The following is a 19005-nucleotide window of genomic DNA, read 5'->3' on the forward strand; positions in this document are numbered from 1 at the left end:
GGAGCTGATGAGAGACACGGAGCAGCCCAGCCTTCAGCAGCCTCTCCACCAGATGGCTACAATAGTAGCAAATAACCCAAGAGCCTAATCGAAAAACGTAGGAGGCGATCAGAAGCGGTGAGTTCTGAATATTTATTGCTTTTGTTTTTAAGGTGATTTGTTCACGGTAAGTCTGTATCACGTACATTTCATAACGCTTCTTTAATAGCTGGTTGACAAATGCCCTGAAAACCCGACGGTCAGGTCTCGCAAGCTTGTTCTAGCGGGCTTCTGCGGTATCCGTGTACACAGACAGCGTTAGGGCCGCTGCCTCTGTGTTACAGATGGGGAAACCATGGTATGAGAAGGTGGAGCAAGTTACCCTAACATCATTTGTCACTTCAACGGACATCTGATTGCCCCGATCTTGGCTTCAGCCAAGGAACAAGGAACAAGGTGGCCACAGCCCCTCCTTCCGGAGCACAGGGTCCAATGGAGGAGGCAGGTTCATTACTTAAACTGGCGCAATCATATAAGCCACACAGCACGGGGCTGGAAGTGAGGGGAGGGGACGTGTCTGCTGCAACCTGAAGGAGATAACGAACAGGAAGAAAACAGAAGGTCCCGCCGATGGGGACACCAGAGGCTTCCCTTTGATCTTGTGGCTAGGGGAGCTTCTGGTCCCCCGCAATGAACTGTCCACCAAATGCTGGACTCTGCCCCGAGTTCCGGCAACAGCTTGTGACCCATCCCCTTTCTCCCCACGTCTCACTACTCATCCCTTCCTGATCACCCCTTGATTTTGGTCCCTCAGCATCAGGCCTCCCTGTCCAGGCTGTCAGCAAATCTGTCCATGGACAAATGGCTTCCCTGAGGCCGGACAGACCTTGGCCGTGGCACTGCTTGTTCTGGGAGTTGCTTTCTTCGCTCATGCTCTCTGCATGGCTGAAACCACGGCTTGAAACACAGCCCGGAAGCTGGGGGTGCTACTGACCCCAAGCCCTCAGGCGCTTTGCTGCACCAACTTTGGGCCCCCAAAACTGGCTCCAGGAAACAGAAGGGGCGCCTGGAGCCACATTCACACAGGAGCAGCGCCGCCTGATGAACTTGCTGCGAGGACAGGACCGTTCTCCAGCTGCGCTGTCCAACACAGCAGCCACTTCTCCCCTGTGGCTCTTGTGTGTGGTTAACGCAATGAGGAACTAATTTTTTTTAATCGTGGCAAAATACACGAAGCATAAAATTGACCATCTTAGCCATTTTTAAGGGCACAGCTCAGCGGTACAAAGTATACTCACACTGTCCCGCACCCATCCCCACCACCCATCTCCAGAACTTTCACATCTTCCCAGACCGAAACTCTGTCTCTCTTAAAACACTGATTCCCCGGGGAACCTGGGTGGCTCAGCGGGTTAAAGCCTCTGCCTTCAGCTCAGATCATGGTCTCAGGGTCCTGGTACCGAGTCCTGCATCAGGCTCTCTGCTCAGCGGGGACCCTGATTCCCCCCTCTCTCTGCCTGCCTCTCTGCCTACTTGTGATCTCTGTTTGTCAAATAAATAAATAAAATCTTTAAACACACACACACACACACACACACACACACACACAAAAAACACTGACTCCCCAAGACCCACCCAGTGTCTGGCTCCCACCATCCAGTCTGGGGACCTCCTGGGAGTGAAATGATGTACTATTGGTCTTTTTGTTACTGGTTTGTTTCACAGAGTATAAGGTCTTCAAGATCCATCCGTGCTGTAGCAGGTGTCTGAATTTCTTTCCTTTTTAAGGCTGAATAGCATTCGACGGTGTGTATATGCCACATTTTATTTATTCATTTATCCACCAACTGGCAAGTGCCTTGCTTTCACCTCTATGGCATGGCAAATAATGCCGTTAAGACCATGGATACATGAAGACCTTCAAGACCCAGCTTTCAATTCTTCTGCGTGTACACCCAAGCAGAACTATCAAATCAGATGGTAATTCTCTTTTTAATTTTTTGAGGAGCCGCCATACTGTTCTCCACAGTGGCTGCGCCATTTTACTTTCCCACCAAGAGGACACAATGGTTGCAATTTCTCCTGAGGAACTGAACCTTTCTTTGTATTCCAGTTTTAATTTCACCAGCCACTGGTAGCTACTGGTTCTTGCATTGGACACCAGAGGATTAGAGAATGAGAGTAAACTCCTTAACAAGGCCCAGAGGTCTCTTGTGGTCTAGCCTCTTGGAGTCCTTCTCCCAACCCCAGGCAGCAGCCATCTGGGTCTTCTTCCTGCTCCCCAATCCCACCCCCCACTGCTGCTCACATGACACACACACACACACACACACACTTCTACCTCAGGACCTTTGCATCTGCTGTTCCAGCTGGCGGGAGTGCCCTCCCCACTGTCCTCCCATGACTGGCTCCTTCTTGTCCTTCAGGTCCCAGCACCTTAGAAAGACCTTCCCTGACCTCCCCACTGGAAGTCACTGCCCCCCAGCTCAATCATGTTCTAACACATTATCTGATTACATTTTTCCTATAGTATTTATCATTCTCAAAAATTACTCTGGCTGTTTGTTGACCATCTGTCTAGAGGGAAGGCTGGAGGACAGGCTGTGTCTGCACCATTCACAGCACCGGCTCCTAGGACACCCACTCCTAAGACGGGGCGTGCACCAGCACCAGCTGGAGTTTCGTAGGGACACCTCTGATTAGAGAGGAGGAAAAGGAATGACTCTGGAGTACGTCCAAGTACCCCATTTTTAGCCACTGGCTCAAGGATGCACCCACAATCCAACCCCCAGTTACAGGTGCTCCACAAATACCATGAAAATCTACACACAAATGCAAAACCTGGAGCATCTGTGCATGGTGCATATTCTGATTTTTTACGCCATGGACCCAGACAGAACAAAGCAGCTATAAGAGGAGCATGGCAGGTGATGGGAGAAGGTCCGTGTAGGTTGTTTTTTTTTTTTTTTAAATAGTTTGCATTTTAAAGATTTTATGTATTTATTTGACAGAGAGAAATCACAAGTAGATGGAGAGGCAGGCAGAGAGAGAGAGAGAGGGAAGCAGACACCCTGCTGAGCAGAGAGCCCGATGCGGGACTCGATCCCAGGATCCTGAGATCATGACCTGAGCCGAAGGCAGCGGCTTAACCCACTGAGCCACCCAGGCGCCCCTCCGTGGAGGTTTTTTAGGGATTACATAGAGGCCATTAGATTCTCACTTAATTCCAAAGAAGACTCCAGCAGGGTTAGGAGTAAGGAGTAGAGGAGTAGATGCATAAGGACGTATTTCACAGAAGCAGAACCACAGGCCTTTTGAGAAGCAGCAGGGCCAAAGCGAACCCCTAGATCTCTGGGCTCTGAATCTGATTATTCCGGATATAAAGAATCACTGTGGCCATCCACAGGGTCCACGCATCAAGGAAGAAGCGATCTGCCCTCAGCTTGGGCAATGCGGCACCCACCACTCAACAGGCACACCATAAAGATTTCCTTAAAGAAGCAACAGCCTCAGTTTTTTGGTTTGTAAAATGGAGATAATGGTCCCTTAACGTCTCCTAACTCAACAAGATGATGCAGATAAAGCACTGGATTCTTGGGAGGTAGGGGGGAGGTTGTTTGTTCTGTTTTTTTTTTTTTTTTTAATTAGGCAGACTGGCGCCTAGCACGGAGCCCAACGTGGGGCTCAAACTTGCAACCCTGAGATTTAAGACATGAGCCAAGATCAAGAGCCCAATGCTCAACCACCATGCAGGTGCCCCAGCACAGGATCCTTTGATCAAGGTGCAGGTTTGCTCTAAGTTGGCTACTACTGGTCCTATTATTATGATCGTCGTTGTTATGAATGATCGGTCTGCAGGGACCAAGGGCGGAGGCTCAATGGCAGGAAGCAATATTTAAGGCAGACAATTATCTAGGACCCACAAAGACCCGACCCTCTGGGAAGGCTTATGTGAGAACAGGAAGGGCTCTATTTCCTGGGCTGGAGCTGTGTCTGAGGGTCAGCCCTTGAGTTCAAAAGTAGCAATAGCAAAGACCCAACAAAAACTTCCCAAACACATAAGCCTTCCGGCCTAGACAATGCCAAGAAAAAATACTCAACACTTGCATACAGGGCCTGGAAGCTGACAACAGGAGTTTCCAATTTTATGCTGGAGCCCACCTAAGAGTCATCTCATTCCCCAGCAGAGCCCCTGGCCAGCTTTTTCTGCGAAGGGTCACAAAGCAGCCCCAAAGAAGATACGTGCACGTGCGCATACACACAGGCGCGGCTGTGCCCGATAAAACTTTAAGAGAAGCAGGCAAGGGGCTGGATGGCTGGCCAGTCCCTGCTCAGGGAAACATACCCGGGATCGAGTTACTATTCCTACCAGCGCCTAGATTCCCAGGGAGTCCGATGTCATCTCATAGATGGACACACTGTAAATGATTTTTATCCACCAGAAGACACAACCTCCCAGAAATGGCAGTGTTGTGGCCCCAGAGGGCATTAAACAGCCCTGTATCGAACTTTGCAATCCTGATTCAGTGACAGCAAACCCTTTGGCTTTGCCATCCTGCGGGTCCCCTTACTAAAGAGTTAAAAGAAATGTGTTGATGAGTGTTCTTTTGCTGGCTTTTTTTTTTTTTCCTTTTACGTAAAAGTTGTGTTTTTAACTTTTGCAGACTATGCTCTGATCATGATAAGCCACCTCCGGGTGTCTCCCATTCTGTTTCCAAGTACTTCATCTTATTTAATAGAAATGCCACTGGGCCAGCCACCGGCCCCCACCCCTCCCCGGGAGGAATAATGAAAACCACAGGTTCTGCAAGATGAAAAGGACCAGATGGAGGGCTTTCCTCTCCCCATGCTCCTCCACTGGCCCCCTCTCACAGACACTGACCGAGTCCCAGACCTAGACGCAGTCCCAGAAGCTCACGCTCAAAGGGCCACCGCCCAGGCTGTTTCTGCCAAAGACAATGGCAGTCTCTTTGAGAAACTGCCAAGCAGTCCAGGGGCTGCTCACTTTCCCGGGACAAGTGCAAGCTGTGTAAGAAACATCCACCCACCCAGACCTTCCAGAGACAACACGCACCAGTCCTTCCTCTTCCAAACACACAAGTCCCTCGTCCATCCCACTCTCTCTCCCCCACAAGCTACTTTGGACTGCTGGCCCCAGTTCCCTCTCTCTTCTCCCTAAAGGTTCCCAAGCCCCTGGCCTTCAGTTACACTAGCAGAAGCAGCCACAACCTTCCTGAAACTTGACCTCAAAAGGCTTTCCCATTATGCCCTGTTGAGAAGATTGATAATTGAACTCTAAATAACTCCATGGAGTATGGGGGTGGGGGGGGGGGTGGCAGCTATGTCCGAATCCTCTGGTTGGACCCTCTGGAGTAAGTGTGATGTTCCCCGCCCCCAATGATGCCTCCCCTAGAGGGAGATCTCCAGAAATTACTTAAGAAGAGGTGACTCAAAGCAAAGGAGGCAAATGCAACTTGACCCACTAGGTCTTCTACTAGGAATCACCCTGCAGACAAGAGAGACTCTGTGTACACAGATATCTGGACAAGGGTCATCTTCACCCTACAGGACATTACCCGCTGGGTTTATAACAGCAAAGGACTGGAAACAACCTAGAGGTCCAAGTGAATAAATTACGGGGGATCGAGGCGTGGAATATTCTGCAGCTGCAAAAAAGAATGTAGCTCCATGCACGCTGATGTTGGAATCATTTCCAAGGTAGCAATTAAGTGAAACAAGCAAGAGGCAGGGCAATGTCTACAGAACAGAAGTCCTTTGTAGAGAAAGGAAAGACCCAAACAGCGGGAAAGGCAGAACACAGCCGCTGGTTTAGAAAAGTTTGGTCGTTTCTTATAAAGTTAAACATGCCCTTCTTGTCCTTACCACACAGCCTAGGGGTTTACTCAGGTGACATGGAAAACAAATAAGTCACGGGTGTTCATACAAAAACCTGTACTTAAATGTTTATAGTGGCTACATTCATAATCACCCAACACAGGAAACAATCCAATTGTCCCCGGAGTGGAGAATGGATAAACATTATACCTGCACACAAGGAACCCCACTGAGCAGTCACCTAAGTGTTAACAACCACAAAATGCGGATGAATTTCAAACACTTTGTCCTGAGTGCAAGAAGCCAGTCTTACGTGCTTTATGATTCCATTTACATGATATCTTGGAAAAGCCAAAACTGTCCGGGCAGTGGACACATCCCTGGGCTGGAACTGAGGAGGAGCTGGAAAAGGGTCTAGAGGATCTGGGCGGGGGATGGGGGCAGGGGATGATGGAACCATTCCGTATCTTGACAAAGGTGGTGGTTATGTGAATGTACGTATCAGTCAAAACTCGCAGAACTTTACACCAAAAGAGGGCAGATTCTGCTGTACAGAAATTATTATCTTTAAATGGGAATGATGGGAGGGGAGAGAAAAGGACAAATGAGACATACGTCCCTCTGAAAGGGACACAAGAAATGTGCCCCAAAACTGGGGAAGGGAATGAGCTTGGAGCAGACAGTATGTAGGACACCCTTACATATCAGCAAATTTGGTAGGGGTTTTTGTTTTGTTTTGTTTTTTGGTTTTTGCTATGTATGTATAATACCCTTTTAAAAACTGACATCTATTTGAAAATATGTATTTTAAAAGCCCCTGGTAGACAATTAAAAAATACTATTGATTAACCATACAATTCTACCCCCAACTACCCCAGTACAACTATGTAAGAGCCGCCTGACATCACCGCGAGCTTATACAATGGTCTCTTCGATCATTTTTGCCTTATTACAAAACCGACAGTCAAAACAACTAAGTAAGAAGTGTGGTCTTAGATCGAGAAGAGGGCCAGGAAAATATAGTACTGATGAGGACAACACTGGCTCCTGGGATAAAATTTATACACAAGCTCGTGGATTAAAATATTGCCTCAGTGTTAACTTCTGATTCTGCTCACTGCACTGCCGCCATGCAAGGTAATTTTCTTGTCCTTAGAAAGCCACTACAAAGTTACCAGTTGAGGCCCAGTACGCCTACAACTGACTCTCAAAAGACCCAAGAAAAAAAAACAAATATATGTATATAATACGTGTAAATAAATGCTTTAGAAATAAGTCCAGTAAGATGTAAACAATGAATCTGGATACAATTCTCGCAACTCTTCTGTAAACCTGAAAACTACATCAAAACAAAAAGGTGAAAATAAATCCAAAGTAAGGTTTAAAGGTTAGAACAGTGGGAAAGACTAGCACAGGGCTGCACTGTAAACGACATGCTTAGAAAAAGACAGCCACCTTTTTTATTCCCCCTTTGCCTTTTTTTAAAGTTGAAATCGGTTTGGTGTTCCTTAATTAAGAAGCTATATGGTAAAAAGCAAAACAAAGCCAAAGGAAAGAAGCCACTATGTTTCCAGAGTACAACATATGTTAATAACATTTTGTTACATTTCTTTCCAAAGCCTGTAGTGTGTGTGGGGGGGGGGGGGGACCTCAAGATTTATTATTCCCAAAATTACTGCTTTCCAGAAATTTCCAAACGGAACAGTTGCGTCATGGGCTTGCAGACACATTCTCCACAGGGCCCCGTGGCTCTCCCTGAAAGTGTGAATTTTATAAACTCTGTAGAGTCATTTACTCGGTTTCCGTTCACAGACCTTCTCCCCCACGCCCGCCCTGGGTCCCGGGGCGGCTGAGGTTCGAGCCCCCAGCACCCCGCCCAGCCCCCGAGCCCCCGAGCTAGGGCAGCACTGACTCGGGGAATTCCTCCCCTCGGTGTTTTAATGGTGGGGAGGAGGCCGGGGGCAAACTTCTAAGGGCTCGGCGGTCAACAGACGCCCTTTCCAATCGGTGATCCGCGAGAAGCGACAACCGCAAGGACGCGTGTCCTTGAAGCAGGGAAGCTCCCCCTTCGGTTCCCTGACAATGCCGCCCCCGCGTGCGTGAACCGATAGGCTTTCCAGATGCATTTGGAATCGAGTTGCGAAGCTCTTAGAAGACATACGGTGCGCGCAGGCCAGAAAAGCGGGGAGGGGGGAATGGGAGGGGTGCTCCCCGTTAAAGCAGCCTCAGGATTGGTCGGTGACAGGCATCTGCGTGTGTATAGTTCCTAACGGGCAGGCGGGCCGAAAGCGGGCGAGGCCCCGCCCCCCTCGAGCCAGCGGCAACCGCGCGCTGCACAAAGCCCGAGGTGCAGTCCGCTCCGTGGAATCTGGGCCAGGTGATGGCGGTGGCCGCAGCGCCGCCCTCGCGCTCAGCCAATAGACGGGCGTGTTGCCGGAGCTCTGGCCCCGCCCCCAGGCGCGCGGGGCTCGGTCGGCCCGACTGGTGCTCCAGCCGTGACCGCCGCCAGGCAGTCCGCGCTGGGGGGTGGGGGGCCCTCCCGAGGATGCAGACCCTGCAGGACGGGCCTGCACAGAATGGAACTTTGGGGAAAGTTCAAGAAAAGACGAAGCCAAGTGTAAGGGCCGCCCCAAGCAGCCACTGCACCACTTGGGCCGCTCGCGAGCTGGACGTGTGCCCGGGAGGAGATCGGGTCACCGCGTGGCAGGGCCTGGGATGGCCGAGGGGCGCCCTGGCCCCAGGCTTCACTCGCTGGGGGCCCAGAGAGGGGGAGCGGCTCTCCAGGGTCACACAGCAAAATCCCCCAAATTGGAGGCCAGGGGGAGTGGCACAGCTCTCTCAGACCCTACCCCCAGGACTTGCACCCATCACTCACCCCGAAAACCAAGGACCATACTCATAAATTACACTTTTAAGAAAATCTACAGGCTACTTTTGAGGTGCCCTCCAGCCAGTGTTCCCTGTAGATCTGAAAACGTCAGACCTGTGTGCTCGGCGTGTATTTGCAATTTCAGTAAACCGAGGCAGTGAACGGGCATTATCTCTAACCATCTCCCACCAAGAATACAGTTTAAAAATGTACATTCCTCCTGCAGAATAGGACGGTCAACCCACATCAGTTAGGAAGGTATTAATCCTACTACTCAAAACAATGATCTCCTTCTGAGGCACAGAAAGACAGCTTTGCTGAGTCCAACTCAGCAAACGGCTCCTCCAAAACTCAAAGCCAGGTCTCCCAAGGAGAATGGGGCTGAGTGTGGCATCATGGAGTTCTCTGGGTTTTATTTACCTGCTCCCCACTGTGGCCCACCTGGATCTCCCCCCTTCTTGGCACTGGTACGCAGAAATGAATGGAGACACTGTCTCTCCTCTCCTGATATGCCCTATGAAAGGAAGGAGGACCTCGCCTGTCTTATGCTGAGCCCTAGAGCCATGCACACAGTAGGTATACAATAAAGCTCATGGGGGGGGGGGATCAGGTGACTGGCTTTACCCCATGGGGGAGGGATAGTGTGTGCAAATGCATGAATCATCGGAAGCTGCCTTTAGGCAACTATAAACAGTTCAGAGTTGATGAAGGGCAGAGTACAGGGGAAGGAGGCAGGGGAGGTCAGGGCAGACGGGGAAGTTAGGGAGCCTCGGGGCTTGGACTCTGCACCCCAGGAAGAACCAAAGAAGGGCTTCGACTAGAAAAGACACCATCAGACCCATGTCTGGGACAATTTTCTAGCTCTCTGGTGGACGGCTGAGGAAGCCAAGGGCAGAAGGGACAGGAAGGAAGAGGCTGCCTTGGGAAACCACTAGGGAGGTGGAGCCTTTGGGACTTCTCTCCCAGATGGTTCCCCAGTTTCCAACTTGGGCGGCTGCGGAATCCTAAGACAAAAGACGGACAAAGAAGCTGGGTGCTCAGACTTCCCTGACCTGGGTTTGACATGTGGAGTCCACAACATCTGCTAAGTCCCTCCTCAGTCCACCCCAGCCTGGTCCTAAAACCCACTCTTGCGAGGTGTAAGGACCCCTGTTTGTTTGTCGTGGATATTTTTCAAGTTTTCTTGATTTGTGTACGTAACACATACATGTGTTAGGCAGGGACTCTAAGGGTCACTTTTTAAAAGTTGTTTCCCCCTACTCAGATTTTTGGCTTCTTGAGCCAAGGTAAATTTTAAAGGCTATTTGGAAATTCACAATGGCAATTTATGAGATTCAGGCATAGCTGCTCTTGAAGGCAAAATCACAGCCTTAATTTCTTCCACAAGGTCCTGATCAGTCTAATAAAATAAGCACTTAAAACACTAAGTAAAATTATTTCAGTAAGATTCCCAAAAGTATTACCAGAGCTGTCTATAATTTTTACTGGGTTTTACATTTCTCTTTTCATTCTTAATTCTACAATATTTGTCCTCCCACCCCCTTTTTCCCCCCTTAGTTACATTATTTCAGAAGTCCTTTGGAAAACAGCACTGTCTTATATACTTTCTGCATTGATAGAAAAGTTCTGTATCTGTGCTGTCCAAATTCACTAGCCACTTATAGCTACTGAGCGCTGGAAATCTGGGCAACGTGACTGCAAATCAATTAATTTTCCTGTGGCCAGTGGCTACCTTATTGGGCATTATAGCTCTAAAAGACCCAGCTCTTGAGTTTGTTAGTTCTATTTGTTTTCTAAATCAGTTAGTCCCTGTTAATTCATCATTTCCTTCTTCCTGGAAAGAACTGTTCTATTATTTGTTGTGTCATTTTTGTGATTTCTGTGGGTGATCGCTTATGGCCCTGAATTTGTCTCTGCATCTACTCTACTGCCTTCTGAAGAGTCTGTCCGTACAGTACTGAGCTCTTCCCTAACCAAAGTTAAGAGCTCTGTTTTGTTTTTCCTCATCACATGGTAACAGTTTGTCTCGCATGTCTGTTCAGTTAAGCTTTTAAAAATTAATTTCCACTTAACGTTTTGCAGCAAAAGATTAGGGCTAGTGTTTTTTGGACTGTGTTGGGGCTCCTTTTTTTTTTTTTTTGAGATTTAACAGATGATTAATTTTTCTAAATATTCCAAGAGTACTTTCAAATGTGTATCATTTGTACAGTACAAAGTTCAGTCTCCTCTGTTACCATGATCTTATTAAACATCGTATCCAAACTCCTTGTTGCCTAATTGAGGTTTATCTCCATGATCGAGACTATGTTTGAGGTTCCCCAAGGGTTTCTCAATTCTTCTGGTATTTCTTCCAATTTCCTCTCTGAAGTCTGATACTATGCTTGTGGGCCCTCACTAAAGATTGTCCCTTCACACAATGCAAAACCTCTCTTTCACTCCCTAATAATTAATGCCTTTTGCCATGAACTCTTTGCATATTTTTCTCTGTCGCTATCTATACACATGGTCAAGTGCTGTGTGTCATTTTTGGAATTAGGTATGACCATTTTCTCGTGGGGCGAGGCAGAGACAGTGAGAACTGCAGCCTCCATGGGAACAAGGAAGTAGAAATGGGGAATGTCAGAGTTTGAAATCCGTCACCGTGCAAGGTCTGAATTGCGAGGAGGGTTTCCCTGGGGACAATCTCAACCATAAAAAGGTCCGCTTGCTCACATGACTGACTGATGGCTTTTCAATAACAAAGTACACGGTGGTCTTGAATGTACGCAGGTCAACAGAAGCCAGTTTCCTAGAAGCTTCTACACACATGAGCTAACAGAGTTTAGACACAGTGACAAGGAATGAAGAAAATCTCCTCAATTTCTCAAGGACAAAAGTCAACCGCAGAGCATACTACATTTCTGCAGAGACACACCACGAAGTAGGATCAAGTTTACTTTGAAGAAAGAAGACACCTAGTTCAAATTCCATTGTGACCAAAGAGGGAAACTTTCAGCTTATTTCCTTATTGAGCTGGTTCCTAAAGCCAGTTTTGGCTGCTTTATTTTCTGTCTAGCAAAGACCAGAAGCTCCATTGTGTCATCTCCGTGCCGAGAGCCCCATGGCTGTTCTTGGGACGTGAAAGTGTGTCTACCTCGGACACTGCTGTTCTATTAGGGGTAAAAAAAAAAAAAGAAATGGAGTTCTCTGATTTAGGGGGAAACCTATGTCCTGCCCATGTTTATTTCAGCCAGAGAAAAGAATGGCTTTACCCCTTTGCCACTGGATCCTCACTTACTAACTCTCGAGACCCTGTCTGTAGCCCTTCATCTACCTGAGCAAACAGCCCAGACACCTGCCACTTCCTGGCTCCGCCTCTGTTTATGCTGCCAAGTCCGGGCAAACACTTGGAGAAAGTACATGAAGGAAAACAGAGCTGCAGTAATGCCTTCCCATCAGCCTGGAGGCCAGGCATCATCTTAAAAAGATGCGTAGTTTCTCAACACCGTAAAGAAGTCACCTTCTCTCCTGATGGAGAGAAAGCTTACCGGGCTCTTTTGCACGCACGCTACGACCATGGAGAAACTGCTTCCCCACCAAGACCAACAACACCCATGCCCTCGCTCGCCAGCCAGTATTTAGTCACAGGTGGATTGTTCTCTGCACCGTGGAGATGCCCTAGAAACCCCTTTGACCTTCACAGGCAGGCTGCCTGCCTGTGAACTCCTCGTTTCTTAATTAAAAAGTTCACTAGGTAGCAAGACACATTGTGTTGCCAGTCTTCCCACCATCTTCCTTTGGGTCCCCTCGGTGCACAGATCTGTGCTCCCCCAGAGCCGCATGCACCGTGCTAAGCTCTGGACACAAGGTGGTGAACAGAACAGACACAGCTCCACACACCTCTCGGGGAGACAGACAGAACAGCTCGGGAGCCCGGGAACATTTAGTGACCTACCAAGAACATTCAGTTACCGATGATGCTGATACTCCACGCAGTTCACAAGGGGCTGTCAATTTCCTCAGAGGGTTATTCCCGTGAACCCTATAGTCTTTCTTTCTTGCCCTGAACAGCCAGAGAGCTAAATGCCCTCTTCTGGCGGACTCCTCTGCCTTGCCTTAGTCTCCACGGCCTCCCTCCCCGTCTTCACCATGCAATCAAGCTGCTGTTCAGAGTCGCCCATGCATCCCAGACCCTCAGCCACCAGCACTGGAACCGGGGCTGTATCACGAACAGGAGGGGGAGAAATTCTGCATTGTCCAAATCTGCTCTCTGGAGGCTTCCTCGTCAGCCCTGGGATCCGCAGCTTCAAAGCACCCCAATATGGAGCACGAAGAATTATGACTTCAGGCAGACCTGGGGTTTTTTTTTTGAGGGGAGGCATGCTATCTCCTGGTCACAGGATTTGGCGTTCTGTGCCTCAGTTTCCCTGTGGGTATACATGGGAAGAGTAACAGCAGCTTGGGCAAGCCTGAGGACCAGACAGGATGATGCATGAAACATGCCCTGCACAGCATCCAGCCCCTTGCTGAGCCCAAGAAAGGGGTTCACAGGTATCCTCAGCACCAGGAACAACACCGGGCAACAAGCACCAGTAACAGCAGCTTGGGCGAGCCTGAGGACCAGACAGGATGATGCATGAAACGTGTCCTGCACAGCATCCAGCCCCTTGCTGAGCCCAAGAAAGGAGTTCACAGGTGTCCTTAGCACCAGCAACAACACCGGGCATCTCATCTGTCAGCCCTGATTCCTCTGCAAAATAGTGGACCTCCCACAAAGCACTGGCTGGGAGGCATTGGATGGATTAAATGACCAAATCTAAAATATGCCCCAAGAAACCGTCACGTCCCTCTCCCCAACGTATTCTCGGGGAAAGTGTGTTCATCCTTACTTTTGTGCATTCACTCTCAATCTGCTAAATATGGGGCAGGGGTGGAGGAGGGGAGGCAGCCGGAGATTTGGGATCACTGGTGACCCTGCATGGATGGCTGACCCCGGAAACCCAGCCTGTCACTGTGCTCCACCCATCACTGTGTCCATTCGGTTCCCTGAGTGCAAACATTGCCATGCCCTGTGCTAGGTAGCCCAAGGCCACGCAGGCGACCAAGGCAGAAAACACTGGGGCTGTCCATGCTCCCCAGGTCCCCCATGTCCAGCACAGGAAGGTCCTCGCCAGGCACTTCTGTGGGTCCTTTCGGATCCAAATCCAGTCTCTCCATGTTCCCATCAACCCCACACTCACTTCTTCCCCCAAAGGAAACAGCCAACATGATTATCCAGGGATCTCAATGGAACCCATGACGAGCTCTTTCTATAGCCCAAGAACGTCATAAACTAACCACACTTCCCTATGGTACCTAAACAGCCTTTGAAACCACTTGGAAGCTTCTAGAAGAGCTCACCCACAGTAGCAGAACACTGGAGACTAAAAGGGAAAACAGAGAATGCCCAATTTTCCTCTCAGAAATCGAGATTTAATAGCCTCCTAAGGAAACCATAATTGGAGGGCTCTGGGGCACATTCCTGCCCAAGGCCTGTGATTATGGAATGCTGGGAAAGGTTGGGAATTTGGGCCTTGAATGACTTTGGGCTTAAACTTGAAATGAGTAAGACCCAAAGCAAGATGCGTAACTGCGTCCCTTCTCTCTCACACACACACACAGAGACACGGACACTGAGAAAGGCTGGGGAAGGAAATCTTCCTGCAGAGAAACAAACCCACAGTCTCAATGGAGACGCGGCTCCCCGTGCTAGGCCTCCCTGACCTGGCTGAGAATGGGGGGAGGGGACAGGGAGAGAGGGGGCAGGGAGAGGGTGGACTTGCAAGCAGACTTATGGTGAAGACCTGCCCCTCACACCCCCAGGAAAACACCTCACACTTGGCTCATAGACCTCCACTTCTTGGAACTGCTCTCAGGCACTGACAGCCACCCCTCTGAGATATCACCGTGCCCATGCCCTATGAGCCACCGGCCAGACCTGCCTGCGTGCACGGCTTTGACCTTCCTGGGCACACCCCTTGCTCTCACTCCCAGCTCACTTGGAGATTCCCTCCGAGGCATTTGAAGATCAAAGGTGCACCTTGGTTTTCAAACACACATCCCCCCCCCACCCACCAAATTTCCTTCCTATCTGTTCCTTGGCAGCCCTTACCCTGGGCTGCCCATTATTCACAAAGAGTTCCACAGGATGCAAAGATAAAAATTAATGCATTTTTCCTTAGCAACCAAAAAATAAGAAGAAGAAGAATTAAACAGCAGGTACCCAAATAGAAACTCTGCATTAGGAAAATGGGGTCTCTCTCTCTCTCTCTCTCTCTCACACACACACACACACACACACACAGGGCATCATAACCTTGACTAGCTTCCGAGAACAATTGTCACATGTGTGAGAAACCAACGGCCACAGCTCTAGGGCAAAAGGGGTGGGGAGTAGCCAAGATAAGTGCTGGCCCACAAAAGCCAGAGCTAGAGACCCCTCCTGGGACGGGAGGAGGACGCAGCTACTGAGCCAACAGAGATGGTCTGATGGAGGGGTGGGAGGCAGGGCTGTCCTTAAGCCCCACATGGCCATCAACTCAGGGTATGCATGCCGGTGGCCAGAAGCTCGGGGCAGAGAATCAGGTCCAAGGTGGAGTCTGCCACCTGCCAACTCCGGGCTCCCAGGCAAGCATCTTGATCTCTCCGAGCCCATTCCCCCTCTTGTAAAATGGAAGATCACCCAGGCCACCCGATTCGCAGAGTTGCTCTACGGTTCATTCTGGGCCTCACTTGTGGCACTGAAAGCCCAGGCAATACAAATCAATTCCTTTAAAAAAAAAAAAAAAAAATCACCAGGTCACACCAGGGCCTTTGCACATGCAGTTCCAACCACCTAGAAGCCGCTTTGCTCCCCAGTGCCTCCCACAGCAGCTTCCCCGCGAAGGGGCTCCCCGACCTCTCTACCTAATGGAGCCCCCACTCACCCTGGCCGGCCTTGTCACCCCGACATCATTCCTTCCTAGGACTTATCGGCAACCCAAAATTACCTTGTCCACTGGTCTGTGGACGTGTTTCCTGAACACCAGGCCCACTGAGAATAGGCTGCATGAGAGCTGGACCCTCTGTTTTTTATCCACTGTCCCACACCAGCAGCCAGCAAAGAGTAAAAGCTATGAAACAGTGGCTCCTGCTTTTAAGAACGTCCTCACATGCCCAGGGTGGGAGCTCTCTGCCCAGCCACAGTGAGCATGGGGCCAGCCCTAAGCCTGGAGGCAGCAAGACTGAGGCCTCGTAGGTGACTGGCTGAGCGTGGGGCTGATGCCACCTGCCACCCGTGAGGGCCTGGAGGAGCCAGCTGATGCCAGAGGCACGAGCACGAGTGCGTGGAAGCCCCTGCGGCTGGGTTCAGCTGCGGTTTTCTGAGTGCAGCTTGCCCAGTGTTCCTCAGCAACAGGACTGCACCGAAGCAAACCCGGTTTATGGGGTTCTACTGTTCGCCATCGTGTCTGCGCTGGAATCTTCCAATGGAGCATGCAAGCAAGGTTAAGGGTACAACCTCAGGGACAGGTGAGACCAGGCGGAGTGCTGAGGGTAAAACAGCCCACACCTGGGGGTGCCCAGAAACCCACCTGGGGGTGCCCGCAAACCCACCTGTGCCCGGGCATCACCTAGGTAATAACGAGGACTCAGTTGCTGCAAGTACACTGTGCAGGGAGCAATGACTATATAACTCACACCTCCCCCCTGACAGCCCAAAGGAACCAGACATTTACCTGAAACCTCTAGCTTCTGCTCTTCAATGTATGCAAGTGTCAAGATCCAGTCTATAAAAGTTATGTTTTACCCCATAAAAGATCCATGTGGGTTTGAGGATAAAAATAACGTGTGAATAACCTACAAGCTCAAATACAGAACATTCTGCATCACCCCCTCTTCGAATACTACTTTACCCACCCTCCTTCAGTTCAAGAGCAAGAGCTAGGATGTCCTCGGCACTCCGGAAGGCACCACCTCGAAAAAAACTCTGTGCCGTTTCAAGTACAAGGACAGCCGACTTGCTTTGCTGTTTCTAACAACAAAGGGTTGGAAATGTCCACCGCTTGCCGACTGGACAAGTCCCTTCCAAATGACGGGGCCACAAAAGAAAAAGATGCAGAAGACTTCCAAGAAATGCCATTAAGGGAGAAAGCCAAGGCACAGAGCAGTGAGGAGAGTGTATTCGTTCAAAAACAGGGCCAGGCAGACGTGAGCAGCGTCCACACACATGTGCATACAATTCCTCTCTGGGGTGAACATGAAACTTGGAGGAGTGATTGCCTCTGGGGATAGGGGAGGCGCAGAAGGACCTTACTTTAGCCGGTGCACCTCTTTAAGGGGGTTGACAATTGCATGTATAATACGCTTTTCAAAAAAATCGGCTGAAGGGGTACCTGGGTAGCTCAATGTGTTAAAGCCTCTGCCTTTGGCTCAGGTCACGATGCCAGGGTCTGGGGATGGAGCCCTGCATAGGGCTCTCTGCTCAGCAGGGAGCCTGCTCCCCCCCCCCCGCCTACTTGTGATCTCTGTCTGTCAAATAAATAAATAAAATCTTTTTTAAAAATTTAAAAATTTTTAAATCTAAAAATAAAATAAGAGAACTAAAAATTGGTTGAATAGATAAACCACATGCAATTAGACAGATATAAATATAAATGTGTAAGTAAACACACAAAAACATGCACACACGGGAGTATTATTCAGCTCTAAAAAGGAAGGACATTCTGACACCTGCTATAATATGGATGAACCTAGGGACATTATGCTTGGTGACAGAAGCCAGACACAGAAGGACAGATACTGCAGGACCCCACTCCCAGGAGGTCCCCAAAGAAGCCCCATCCACAGAGGCAGAAGGTAGATGGTGGGAGGGATGAGGTGGGGGAGGGGTGGGGAGTCCATGCTTCATGGAGACAGAGTCTCAGTCTGGGGAGATGGAAAGTTCTGGAGACGGATGGTGGGGGTAGTTGCACGACAGTGTGAGAATGCTGAACACCAGTGAGCTGTACACTTAACAATGGTTTAGATGGTAAATTTTACGCTATATATAATTCACCATGATAAAACAATTTTAAGTAAAAGAAAAAAACAAAGACACAGGTAGTAAAATGACGGTTTGAGCACTTAAGTGACAAGGTGCTACAAAATCCATGTTGCCATGATTTAATTCAAGATAAAAGCCAAAAAGAAACAGGGGTGTCTCCTACCTGTAAATAAGCAGGAGAAACCCTCGCCTCCCGAAATACAAAGTTAGGAAGTCAAGAAGAAGGTAAAGGCCAGAAAAGTTTGGATTCTGGAGTCCAAATGCTCAGGCTCAAGGCCCTGCCCCAGCTTGCTGGCTCTGACCCCAGGATAGAAACCCAGCCTCCATGGGCTTCAGTTTCCCCATCTATAGAACAGTCTGAGAAAATGACCCAGCCTCCCCGATCTGGGACCAGGGTAGGGCAAATGAGGCACTCCCCTCAGGCACAAATGTAATGGGGTACCAAAGCCCACAGTCCTCAGGACAAAAAGTATTTTTAAAAATCAAAATTAAAGGGCGCCTGGGTGGCTCAGTGGGTTAAGCCGCTGCCTTCGGCTCAGGTCATGATCTCAGGGTCCTGCGATCAAGTCCCGCATCGGGCTCTCTGCTCAGCAGGGAGCCTGCTTCCCTCTCTCTCTCTCTGCCTGCTTCTCCATCTACTTGTGATTTCTCTCTGTCAAATAAATAAATAAAATCTTAAAAAAAATTTTTTTAAATTAAAAAAATCAAAATTAAAGCCAAAAAATCAAAATTAACAGTATTTTTAAAAACCAAAATTAAGGCCAAAAATTTAATTTGGTGCACCAAATACCAAAATGAAAACCAAGGTTCAACGGGAGCAAGACTGGGGGGAAGGGAGTAGGGTCAGATCCCATTTTTATTTACAATTTTGAAGTTCTGAAGTGCCTGGGTGGCTCAGTCAGTTAAGCGTCAGACTCTTGATATCGGCTCAGGCTGTGATCTCAAGGTCGTGAGATCGAGCCCCACATCGGGCCCCACAATCAGCATGGAGCCCACCTAGGATTTTCTCACCCTCTCCCTCTGCCTGTCCTCCTCAGCTCATTCACGTGTGTGCACACTCTCTCAAAAAAATCATTTTTTTAAAATTCTGAAATATTATTCTTTGTAAATATTTTGGCTTTAAATTTGATTTTTTAATACAGCATTAAATTACTGAATATTTTTGGTGCCGCCTTAAATTTTGTGCCCCTATCCAGAGACCTCAATCTGTCCTTGATATAGCCAGATAATTCTAGAGAAACTGAATCCTTGGGATCGAGCTGCTGGTTTAGTCACCAATAAA

At 49.0% G+C, this 19005-nt stretch overlaps 1 protein-coding gene across 4 annotated transcripts in view; it reads right to left on the reverse strand.

Annotated features, from left to right (window-relative positions):
• INSR (insulin receptor) overlaps positions 1–19005 on the reverse strand; it is a 127650-nt gene that overhangs the window by 49132 nt on the left and 59513 nt on the right. The gene's annotated exons all lie outside the window — the stretch shown is intronic.

This window comes from Mustela nivalis, assembly GCF_964662115.1.
Source record: "Mustela nivalis genome assembly, chromosome: 1".
Lineage (NCBI taxonomy): Eukaryota > Metazoa > Chordata > Mammalia > Carnivora > Mustelidae > Mustela > Mustela nivalis.